We start from the raw sequence: 12,814 nt of genomic DNA on the forward strand, positions 1-12,814 counted from the left end.
AACACCATCACCCAATAAGCAGTAAAGACTACCAAAAATATATAGCAAAATGAAAAATAATCTAAGTAAACATTGGAATGTTATACTTTGCTATTAACCTTTAGAGATTCTTTAATCTCAAGAAAAATACATTGAATGAAGTATACCAGTATGAAAAAGTGTGTATTCAGCTATAATGTCTTTACAAAGGCCATGGATTTAACACTTTAATATAAATTTCAAAGATAACCCTATTTGTTTGAACAATGAAGTAAATATACAGCATCAATTACTGCTGCAAAGAAGGATAATTTCAAGTAGCACAAAAAATAAGAGCTTTTCTTCCTTTATTTTCCCCAGGTGGAGAAAACTCTTAATGTCTGATGCAATTACAAGCTCAGTGACTTAGGATTTAATGTCAAATTTTATGTAAAAACTAGACGCCTGGTACATGAAAATTCATGCACTGGAGGGGGGATCCCTCAGCCCGGCCTGCCCCCTCTCACAGTCTGGGAGCCCTCAGGGGTGGGAGGCGACCCGGTGATCAGGGAAGGTGACACCCCATCACACCTCTGCTGCTGCCACTGCCGGCAACGCAAGCCTTGGCTGGCCATGGTTACCTGAGCCTCTGGCGGGCCTGGGTAGCTGGGGGGCTGAGGGGGCTGGGGGACTCCAGAGGCAGGTGCCCTGGTGAGACTGAGGGGACTGGGTGCTGCCATCTTGTGATTGTGGGCGCTGCCATCTTTGCAACAGCGTGATGGTCAATTAGCATATTCCCTCTTTATTAGATAGGATGTGCATGAAATTTTTTGTATAATAAAAGTGACTGCTAAACTTGGTAAAGAATGAGACTCAGACAAAAATCAGAAAATGGTAAAAAATTAAGGTGGCACAGTGTAAAACTATAGAAGGAGCAGGACAGAATTGGGTCCCTTTATCAGATATTGAATTTTCACCCTGCCCTTTGAGAGAGAGACAGCTTTAACACTAGAGCCACCCTGCACATCATTCATTTGCTATAATTGTTTTATGGATGATTATGCATTAGATAAGTGTTTAGTAGATTATCTATGGCGTATCCTTATTATCAATTATTTTTTAATTGGGAGCTTAAGGAGCTCTGTAATATTACTGTGAAATTGTATAAGAATGCCCTACAGACCTTAATATCAGTTAAATATTTTCAAACCACAGGTTTAATGAAGCTAATGCCTTTTGATTTCTCTGTCCGTTCACTTCAAGTGTTGCATCAGCCATTGTTTTATTTTTCTTAGAGCTCTCTTTTTTATGTTAACATTTTATGGTAGCATTTATAAATGCGTTTTATTTCATTTAATGTATTTAGTTGATGTTATTGCTGAAAACGCCATGATTTTTGGTTGTTGGTTTGACACATATTAATATTTAGAAGAGCTAGAGAGAAATTGCTTTAATTATTCACCATTCATTATTTCTGTTTGCAGTTTAGTGGGTTTTATATTAAAAGAACTTTAATTTATAAAATCAGTATTTATTGTATCCTATATTTTATACCATTTGAATGATATAAATTGTTAAATAAATTGTGAAATCTAGTAAAGAATGATACCTTTAATATGGTTTAAATGACCAAAATAAAATCATCTTTTATCTTATAATAACATGGATAATTCCATCAGTAAATATTGTTTAAATGAAATTCATAATCTTGGTTCTTCTAGAAACATTGAATATTAAGGCACTAGAGTCATATTGATTATGTCTAATGAGTCTCTTAAACTAATGGGTCACCTGTTGGTTCAGGAGCTAGTGTAGATCTTTAAGTGAGTAAAAATGAATAGTTTTAAGTTGATTTATAGTTTCTGAAATCAATGATGAAAAAAATAATAGTAACAAAGCTTTCCACCAAATTATTTAACAAATATAGTCAAACATTTCAATTATAAATATGTCTATTATGACCAGGTTGCTATACCATTTAGTGTATATGATACCTGGGTTCATTAAGAGCTACTCCATTAAGAAAATGCATAAAATCTATTTCTCGCTTATATTTCTGATGAATTTTATAATACATAAAATATCAATATGGTGACATTTTAATATAAGAATGCAAGTGACTCAAAAGTGTATGCACAACTGGTCTACTTGTAAGTTTTTACTTAGTAATAATAACAACTCCAACATGAATAGTAAAACCTCACTTATAAAATTCTTTTACTGGTTGAATCCTACTCAGTGCGAGTCACTATACAAAGCAATTGAATAGTAGTGAACCAGACAAACAAGGTTGATAAAAATATAATTCAACAAATACACAGACCAGGTACTTTCAGATAGTATAGGTGCTATAAAATGCCCACTTGAAGCAGTTTCAAATTATTTTTATGTATATTAATCTAATTAATATTCACAATAATGCTGAATGAGCAATATTATTATAAATTTACTAGAGGCCCGGTGCACAAAAATTTGTGCACTCGGGTGGGTCCCTCAGCCCACCCTGTGCCCTCTCGCAATCTGGGGCCCCTTGGGGGCCCCTTCCCCTGGCTGCTGGCACCAGTTTTCCTCCGGTGCCCGGAACCCAGGCCTTCGCTCTTCGCTGGGAGGGGCCCACACGGTGGGCGAGGGGCTTAGCTCTTTTAAAAATACTTCTGAATGTTTGGTAAATAACCCTGTAGGAATCTACTTTCTGAAACATGCTGGTTGTTAAGGGCTGATTTGGGTAATCAACAAAATGTATGTTAAAATCCTAATCCCCAGAACCTCAGAATGTACCTGTATATGGAGATAAGATCTTTAAAGAGGGGATTACATTAAATTGTGGCAGTTCCAGTGGGACCCTTAGCCCATCTCACTGAAGTCCTTATAAGAAGAGGAATGTTGGGGTCCAGCCCCAGCAGGTCCAGGGGTTCCCAAAGAAGGAATGACACAGAGGCAGCATTCAGGTTATCATCATAGCCAGGTTCTCTTTTTATTGTCCTGTTACATCTATATTTATACTATTTGATCCTATAAACATGCCTCTATAAGCTTTTTTTTTTTTTTTGCATCGGGCCCATTTATTGGGGGGTCAGTCAAAGGGGGAGCTGGTTAGGGTGGGGTAGGGCAGCAGCTTGTCTGGCCCCCGAGAAACCCAACTTAAGTCCAGAGCCTTGAGGGCTTAGAAGCCAAAGTCTTCCTCCACCTTTATCTGCACGGGGGCCAGCTCCGGAGTCAGCGGGACTCCTGCCCAGTGCCCTTCCTATGGCACTCGCTGCCTCTTCCAACTGCTGGGCCCCTCGCCAGGGGCCGGGCTGCTGGCTTCTGTGGGCGCTGGCGTCCTCCTGGGCGGGGACAGCCCCTCTTTCTCTGGAGGCTCATTCTCAGCGTTGCCTGGGTTGGGGGCGTCTCTGCCCTGGCTGCCCTCGTCCTCCAGTAAGATGGTGAACTGGCTGGCCCGGTAGTTGTCACCGTAGGAGTCCAGCACCTTCATGAGGAACCTCCGCTCCTGCTGGAGTCTCCATGTTATCCTCTATATCTGATGGAGCCTGTTCAGGACCCGCTCCTTCGCCTGCTCAATCTCCCTGCAGCGCTAATCCAGCACCTGGTACTTCCTGCGATTGAGTTCCCATTGGCGCCGCCCTTGCTGGCCTCAGGCTGCCTCCTCCTCTTTGTCTCGCTCCTGGAGGCTGGAGCTGCCCAGACCCCCAGACACGAACTCCACTTCGGTCTCAAGCTCGCTCTCCAGGATGTGACCACCTTCAGCGGAGGCAGCGCCAGCTCCCAGCTGGGAGGTGCTGAGAACTCCTCAAAGCCCACAGCTGCCATGGCCCCCTCTCTCTGCTCCAGCTCCATTTCTCCCTGGCTCCCGACACAGAACTTCCAACCTTGCAAGCCTCTAGTTTAAAGTGGCTTGCGAAACTACAGCCCATCTGATTTCACAGCCAGGCACCCAGGCCCTGGCCGCTAAGCCTCCTGGGAGTTGTAGTTCTCTATTTCTGGCTTGCCTCCCTCGCCCCACCCTCACCCCAGTCCCAACTGAAAGGCCCTGCTGGCTGGTCTAACCCTGTGGCCAGGCATCTGAGTCACCTCGGGTCTTTATTCCTGTCCCGACACCACGCCATCTGACCATGGAGACTCTCCTCTTGCCAGGCCCCTGGGTCTCCTTCTGGGTCTCCTCAGCCCAGGTACTGGATCGCGTGCCCCAGCAGCGATACAGCCCTGGTGCCTGGGTCTCCTTCTGGGGCCTGGCTGTATCGCCCCCGGCCCTGGGTCTCCTCAGCCTGGGCACCGGATTGCGTGCCCCAGCAGCAAAAACAGCCCCGGTGCCTGGGTTTCCTTCTGGGTCTCCTCAGCCCAGGCACTGGATTGCGTACCACAGCTGCAACTCAGCCCCGGGCCCTGGGTCTCCTTCTGGGGCCTGGCTGCGTCGCCCCTGGGGTCCAGATGGTGTCCCCAGGCAGCTATACAGCCTGGCCTCTGGCCCCGCCTCTGGGTGTTCTCCCATCACTGGTGATCAGTGATCTGAGAAGCCAGGCAGACATCCGCCTCTTCCCTGCCCCACCCAGCTTCTCCCATTACTGACCCAGGGCTGGCAAAGGAGGCCAGGTTCTCTTATCACAGAAGCCGGCAAAGGAGGCCTGGCTTCTCCGAGCAAAGGCAGCTCGGTTCTCTGGCTCTTGGCTGCCGCCTGGGTTTCCGATTGCAGTCAGCGGCAGGCAGCTTCTTCCCTCCTTCCCCTTTCGCCTCCCAGCATTGAGCCTATGTTGGCAGTTAACTGCCAATCTTAGTTGGCAGTTAATTTGCATATAGCCCTGATTAGCCAATGAAAAGGGTATCGTCGTACGCCAATTACCATTTTTCTCTTTTATTAGATAGGATACTGCTGCTATACCCTTTACCCCCAGAATACAGCAACCAGGAGCTTCTTATATGGTGAAAAGATTTTGAAGCTCAGCAATTCAGGTTTGAGAAATATCTCTACCACTTATATGACATTACTCGAGGCCTGATGCATAAAAATAGCCTATTGGTCATTCTGGAAGGTTGTTCCGCCATCTGGTTTAAAGAGCATATTAGCTCTTTATTATACAGGATGTTCTTCACATTATACTCTATCCTCTTAGCCTCCATTTGCTCATCTCTAAAACTGGAATGTGATCCAGAAAGGAGGCCATCCAATTAAATGAGGAAAGTATAGTATTTTCAACAAATGGTACCAGGACAACTGGATATCTGTAGGCAAAAGAATTAAGTTGGACCCCCAACTCATACCATATACAAAAAAAATTCAAAGTATTCTTTGATTTACATATAAAAGCTAAGATTATAAGGCAAATAAAAAATAGTGATGAAACTTCTTCACTTTGGATTAGCAATGGTTTTTTTGTATAAGGCAGCAAAAGCATAGCAACAAAATAAGAACAAGGTAAATTGAGCTTCATTAAGTTGAAAATTTTTGTGTTTCAAAGGATACCATCAATAAAGTGGAAGAAAATTTTTACAAATCACATATCTCATAAGGAACTCATATCTGAAATACATAAAGAACATTTACTACTCAACAATAAAAAGTCAAATAACTCAATTTAAATAATGGCCAAACAAATTGAATAGACTTTCTTCCAGAGAAAATATATACATGGCCAATAAGCACATGAAAACACCTGTTATATCATGCCTGGTAGCCAGGAAGTACTCAGTATGTGGTTGCTATTCTTTATGTAATTATCTTAATAATAGAGTCCTGGTGCACAAATTAGTGCACCAGTGAGGTCCCCTGGCCTGGCCTGTGGGATTGGGCCAAAACCAGCTCTCCAACATCCCTGGAGGGGTCCCGGATTGCAAGAGGGTGCAGGCCAGGCTGAGGGACCCACACCAGTGCACAATTGGGGCTGGGGAGGGATGTGAGAGGTTGTCTAGCTGGTGAGGGAGTGTGGGAGGGCTCCAGGGTGTGTCTGGCCCATCTCGCTCAGTCTCGATCATCCGGACCCCAGCAGTAAGCTAACCTACCAGTCAGAGCGTCTGCCCCCTGGTGGTCAGTGCATGTCATAGTGAGTGGTTGAGCGACCTTAGCATATCATTAGCATATTATACTTTGGTTGAACAGGCGACCAGACACTTAGCATTTTACGCTTTTATTATATAGGATATTTGAGACCTCTAAATATCTTGGCACTAACTAATGTATCTGTCTTTTAGAAAAGGGTACCTTACAGACTGAAAGGAAAGGATTTTATTTCTGTTTTTATTTCCTTTGTAATTTTCTTTACATAGGTGATGAATAAAAAAATTAAGTAGATGTTTATTAGTATGCTGTACCACATTGCGTAAAGCTTTGTTTTTCTCCAATCATTTCAATTTTAGAGATGCACAGAAACTAAAACTACTTCAGATAGTACTATGTTACAATCATTGTCCAGATTCTGTTTTAAATTTAGTCTTTTGGGGAAAAGATTCCTCTTTGTAACCAATAAAAAATATTTAAAATATGGTATATGCTTGTCAATTATGCATAACATTTAAGTGCCTTGTATGAGAGAGTTCAATAGCAACTAGAACTAAAGTCTATATATTTTTTAAAAGATTTTGGAATGAGATGGGAGTTCTGTTTCTCTTCTATGTTTCTAACATACTTAATTTTTCTATAAGGCCAAAAAGCCATTAGATTTAATGTTTATTCAAAACTCTGTTACTCAGTGTACTTATCCCAAATGTGCTAATGTTAAGTACAACAATAAAAACTCTGTTCCAGCTGGATTTGCTTTTCTTGTTTTGTTTATCAAGATCTCTTCTCATTGGAAGAAAAATTAGTGTGTTATAGTGATAGATATTGGTTCAATTGACCTTTAATTCTAAGTTTTTTCCCCCTGCTACATGATAGGGTTGTGTATCTCTATATGTAAGTTGAAACTGTCCTCACCACTTGCTTTGACAAATGATATATGACTGCAAAGACCATGTGTAGCTTCCAGGCAGAAGCCATTAAGAGACAATGTGTACTATGTCCCCTCCCCCTGCTACAATGCCCAGGCATATTCCAGATAAGGGAAGTTCCACTTCTCAGCGTCCTATTGTGAGGTAAATCTGAGACAAATGTACAGCCATAATGAGAAGTGTACCTTTAGTTTTGCATTTTGTTTTTATGTTGTTGAAGCCATTGAGATTGATCACTGTTGTCACAGGATAGTCTACCCTCTTCCTGGTTAACACAATTACTTCTGGTATTTTAGAAAGCCTAAGATATTCATATTTTACTTAACATTTAAACTTTAGGTCAAATAAAACACTCAACAACAACAACAACATATGCACTCTCTATACATATCCTTACAATATATCTATGCAAATTAATGCATTATTCGGAAAGTTTAGAGATTTTTTTTAAGTTTAAGTTTTATCTGGAAGAAGCATATTGATCAGTTTTATGGTGTGAAATGTTGTTCTTAAGTGCAATGTGTTTATGGTGAAATGTGTTATCCAATATGCAAACATATGTTCATTACTTGGAGTACAGATTTCTTCACATGACACCTAAATGTAGTTTACAAAACTGGAAAAAAGTGGCTATTTTAAATTAAGTAAACCTATTTGTACATGTTATTCTCTCTACTAGACAAAGCAAAAGACAGTAATTTTTCAGTCTAGAATACAAACGCAGTCTTTTGATTTTGTTTTTTTGTTTTTTACATGCACCATATCCATCCCTTTCCTTAGGTTGGGTTTTGAACATCTTCCTCTGGGATTTTTCAAGGAGGTGCCAAATTGGTCTATCTGTCTTCCCCATACCTTAATCTTTCCTGTGCACGTTTCCAGAACAACTTTTATCACATGAAAACACTTCTTTCATTGATTTTCTTTTGGATGCCTAAACTCTTATGCACAACTTACAAGATCTTGCTACTGTGCACACAGAGGGAGTGTTCTACCTGACTGCATCCTTCCTCTTTCCTACACTCTGTATCCAATCATACCGAGGTATTCACAGATCTGATAAAAGGCCAAGATGTTTCAATCTTCTGGAAATGTTCATAATACTTTCTGTATTAACAATATTACCTTCAAGGAAAACATGTCCATAAATACAGCAACATCGCCCTAAACATGCAGTCATCATCTCTACCTTAATATGAGTAAATTATCACCTCACTGTCTGCTTCCTGTTTATGTGCTTGGTCTCCAATTGTTTTCCTGAAATTTGGACTTATATAATTCTAGCCCCATCTCAATTTCAATATAAATCTCTGCTGACTAAAAATTAATTTAAACGCATACCTGTGTTATTCCATTTTCCTCTGTGAGTCTCCTATTGCAACCACTTTTCCAGGCATATCTTCTGCTCCTGCTCCTCCACTCTATGCTCCCTTCTAGCCTGACAGTTTGAAGTTCTCACCATTTCCAAATATGATTAACCCTTCTGAACCCTCATGTATCCTCTTTTTCCTCCTTCATATTCATTTGTCTAAATGTCATCACTTTGTCTTCATAGTCCATACAGTTATTCTATGCATGTGGTTTTTAAAAATTACATAAGCTAAAATTAATATTTCTAATTTGTCCCCTCTTCTTCTCATCTATTCCTCAAGAAATGTATTTAGTCTTTTGGTGATTATGGCCAATGTAACATTTTAAATAGAGTATTATATTTCAGAGATTTATTCTGCTGTAGGTTTTATTGTAAGTTAAACTCTTCATTATTATTTGGTTTTTCTTTTTGTGACATGTTTTAATCCATTTAAAAATTTATTTTTATTTATTTTGTTTGAAATAAAATGAGCGTGTTTTTAATGTGATAGGAGAAACAGTACACAAATGGTATAAAAGATAATAACCTCTCCTAACCTCCATTCCCACCCCTGTGGTGTAATCAATCTTAGCAGATTGCTATATTTCTTTGCCCATTTATCACCAGTCATCCAATCCTATGGAACATATGTGTGTATCCATAGGAGTGGCAGACATTGTTAGACACCCATCCAATATTCATTTTTCTCTTCTACCTTGCAAATAGAACAATTTAAAATTATTTCCTTTAATATCCTTTTAGATAGTGGCTCAATATGACCCACTTTTTGGCAGTGGAAAGGATGTAGATATCTACTGGGTAGGCTTTTAGAGAGTTTTTACTTTTAGAAAGAGAGGCTTAGCAATCTCCTCTTAAGTTTGTCTTTTAGATTTTTCTATTATGAGATAGTTCTGACAGTTTCTAGGCCTTGGAGATGGCTTGGTAAAACTTTTCTCAAATGAATGAACTAGCCAATTATTGAAAAAATATTTGTAAAATTGTTAATAGCTGCAAGACAAAGACATCAGACATCCTATTTTCAACACAAGGACTGATATCAATCTATTACAGCAAAATAGAACATAGCATGATTGATTTGTTAAGTCCATCAGCTGTATTTATAAGCTATATGTTGTAGAAAAATGAATAACTAATTATGAATTAGAATCTTGGATGATATGTACTTTTGATTTCTGGGATAGAAAGTTAAAGGCTTGTTATCTTAATCAACTTCTTATTTCACTTATTATTTATTTAATGAGCAAAATATATATTTGCTTTGTGAAATTCAAAGAAGGATGGTACTATAGGATGGAACTTATAATGTTCAGGTCCTATATGATACTGAGTAAATTAGCTAAATCTCTAGTTTTTTTAGTCCAATGACAACTTTAATAAATAAGTACAGAAATACTCAGTTGTATTTAATAATTATAATTTATTAAACCAGCTCTGTTTTTTTATACTTGCCTCTAATTTTATATCTTTTTTTCGATGAATAATAGGCTTATGTTTTCCATGTAAAGAATAATGTAAACTTCATATCTTTATCAAATAATTATTACATGGCTGTTAGCATGAGCATTGCTATTTCACATTCTTTAAACTTAAGATGTTTTTCTTTATACTAGAGTGCATTTCACTCTATCCTAATATAAAAAACCTTGGGTCAGTCATGATCAGAGGCTCCACCAACCATAAGTCCCTCTGCATTCATTGCTGGGTTGCCATGGCAACCCAGCACTGACTGCTGAGGGGGCTGTGATTCAGGCCCGGAGAGAGGCCTGAAGAGTGAAGCAGGGTCTGATCTGTAACCTGTGTGGCAGCTGTTGATCAACACTTGCCTCTCTCTTTCTCTCCAGCAGCTGCGCCTCCATTTCTCTCCAGGCCTCCACCAGGGCTGCTGATCAGCCCTGCCTTTCTGATCAGGCCCTGTTGATAGGCCCAGAGAGACTGAATGCCATAGAAACTGACCAATCAGAACCAAATCTGGGTGAAGTGTGAGGAGCCAATGACTGCCTAGGAGGCGGAGCTTTTGACGCTGACTGGCATAGAAACCGACCAATCAGAACCAAATCGGCCAGCAGAGGAGGGAAGTTGGGGAGGAGATCAGGCCTGCAGGGGAGGGAAGTTAGGGGTGATCACACAGACAGAGGCAGTTAGGAGCAATCAGGCTGGCAGGGAAGGGTAGTTGGGGACAAGATCAGGCTGTCAGGGCAGGGTCATTGGGGGCAAGATCAGGCCAGCAGGGGAGGGAAGTTGGGGGCAACCATGCCAGCAAGGGAGGGCATTTGGGGGGGCAGGTTTGCAGGGGAGCGCAGTTGGGGGTGACCAGGCTAGCAGGGGAGGCCAGTTAGGGGCCATCAGGCTGGCAGGGGAGCAGTTAATTGTTAATCAGGCCAGAAGGGGAGTGGTTAGGGGTTGATCAGGCTGGCAGGCAGAAGCAGTTAGGGGCAATCAGGCAGGCAGGCAGGCAAATGGTTAGGAGCCAGCAATCCCGAATTGTGAGAGGGATGTCCAACTGCGGGTTTAGGCCCGATTCCAGTAAATTTCAAATTTATATAATCTTGAAATACAGTCAGTATGTTTTATTTTAAATTTAAATAACACTTTTTCCTCTTTTTTGTGTGTTCATGTTGACATTTGTTTCTAGAACAGTTGTCTTTTCTACTTAACTTTTACTTCTGGACTTTTGGTTTATGCTCAGTTGCTACTAATAAACCATATTCTCATTTTTATTTGATACCTTTTCATTAACCTCTTTTTAGTCAGATGTGTGTATATAAATTTTCAGCATTATAGCAAATCTAAAAACTAATTTTATTTTGCCTTTAGCATTTGACAAATTGAATTGGAATGAGAGGTAATTGACCTGATGATGGGAGCCAGCAAAAGAACTCAGGAAAGTGGGTATCTGACCATTCAAATTTGGGTGTAGCCAAAAAAAAAATCAGTTCAATATCAAGGCTTCAATTAACACTATACTATTGTGAAAATTACTGTTTAGCTTCTGAGCAAAAGTATTTAATGTATCAACTGGGATGACTAAAACATTACTGAATTTATAGATAAAATTAAGAAAACACATCAAGTGCTTTATAAATTAGAAAATGCCCCCATAAACTTTACCCATTGTTATTATTACTATTGAGGATACTAAATTATGAGAAAAATCAGCTGATGACAGATATTTAGAAAAACAGCCTACATATACTGACCATATTCTAGTTGTAGTAAGACAGTGTAGTAGAATAATAGGAGAATTTAGCTTAAGACTCAGGAATGTGTGTGTGTGTGTGTGTGTGTGTGTGTGTTTGGGGGGGGTGTGGAGTGTAGGGGGGGGGGTGGTTCAACAGTTAGCTTGATGAATCCCAGGGCAGATAAATGCAGTCATTGTCTAGTGAGGTAGGCAAAAATGCTAAGATTTAACTGATTAGGGTAAGAGCTTCTCCTACTGGCTTTGAAGACTTAAGGAGCTATGTTTGAGTGGCTGTGAGCAGGCCAGATTTTAGGAAATTAATAGGTTAGAAGCCTCCAGGAGCTGTGCAGCCCACAGCTAACAGCCTGCAAGAAAGTGGAACCTCAATCAGTATAACAGCAAGGAACTGAATTCTGTCAGCAACCATGTGAGTTTGGAAAATGACCCTGACTTCTTAGAAAGAAAGCAGCCTGGCCAATGCATAGATTGCCACCTTGTGAGACCCTGAGCAGAGGATATAAACTTCTGACCTGACACCTGAGAGATAATGAAGATATGTGTGTTTTTTTTTTAAGTCATTAAGCTTTTCGTAATGTGTTATGCAACACAGAAACTAATACATCTATTTGTGAAATGGTTTAATCAAGGTTTAGGGTAAAAGGTTCACTTTATATTTTTGCAAGAATGGAAGTATTTTTATTCAGGGGAAAAAACATATTATGAGAGGGCTTGAAGCTAACTTGTAAAAAAATAAAAATTAAAAAAACACACTCAGACATATCAGGATAAATTTGCAAAATAATTACAATGTTATTTTGATATTGTCTATGTAGTTGGATATTATAGAATCTATTGAGAAGTTTGAGAAGTTATTTAGATCCTATTACAACATAGGTAGCATACTTTTCTGTTAAAGGCATGCTACTTAACATAGAAAACACTGAAAAAAAATAAAGTAAGGAATCTAAGTATGAGTAGCTACTCTATCATAATTCTTTTACTAAATTTATACCACATTTTTATTTAGGAAGGTAGAGTATTTTTTAAAATTTTGCTTTAAACCTATGAAATAGCACTTTATATGTATATTTTTAAATCATTCTAAGATTGTATTTGTGAGGTGTAGCGAAGTGTTTGCTAATTTTCTTTACCAAGTTAATGAAAATGTTTTTACTTCAAAATAATCACTATGATGACAAAGCTATAAATTAAATATGTTCACAGCTTGCTCATATAAATGTAAACTATTATGATATTTTCGTAACACTTATTCATCAAGTGACATAAACAAATCAACCCCTTTGAACTAGTTATTTCACAACCGGGAATCTACACTAAGAAAACATCTAAAATGTGTGAACTTTATTATTCATACTGTTTGTTGGTCTATT

The 12,814-nt window shown here is 39.6% G+C and overlaps 1 pseudogene; it reads right to left on the reverse strand.

The window, feature by feature from the left end:
* Positions 1-3,031: 3,031 nt before the first annotated feature.
* LOC132227058 (TCF3 fusion partner-like) lies at positions 3,032-3,795 on the reverse strand (annotated as a pseudogene).
* Positions 3,796-12,814: the final 9,019 nt, after the last annotated feature.

The sequence above is a fragment of the Myotis daubentonii genome, chromosome 1 (genome assembly GCF_963259705.1).
Source record: "Myotis daubentonii chromosome 1, mMyoDau2.1, whole genome shotgun sequence".
NCBI classification, from domain to species: domain Eukaryota; kingdom Metazoa; phylum Chordata; class Mammalia; order Chiroptera; family Vespertilionidae; genus Myotis; species Myotis daubentonii.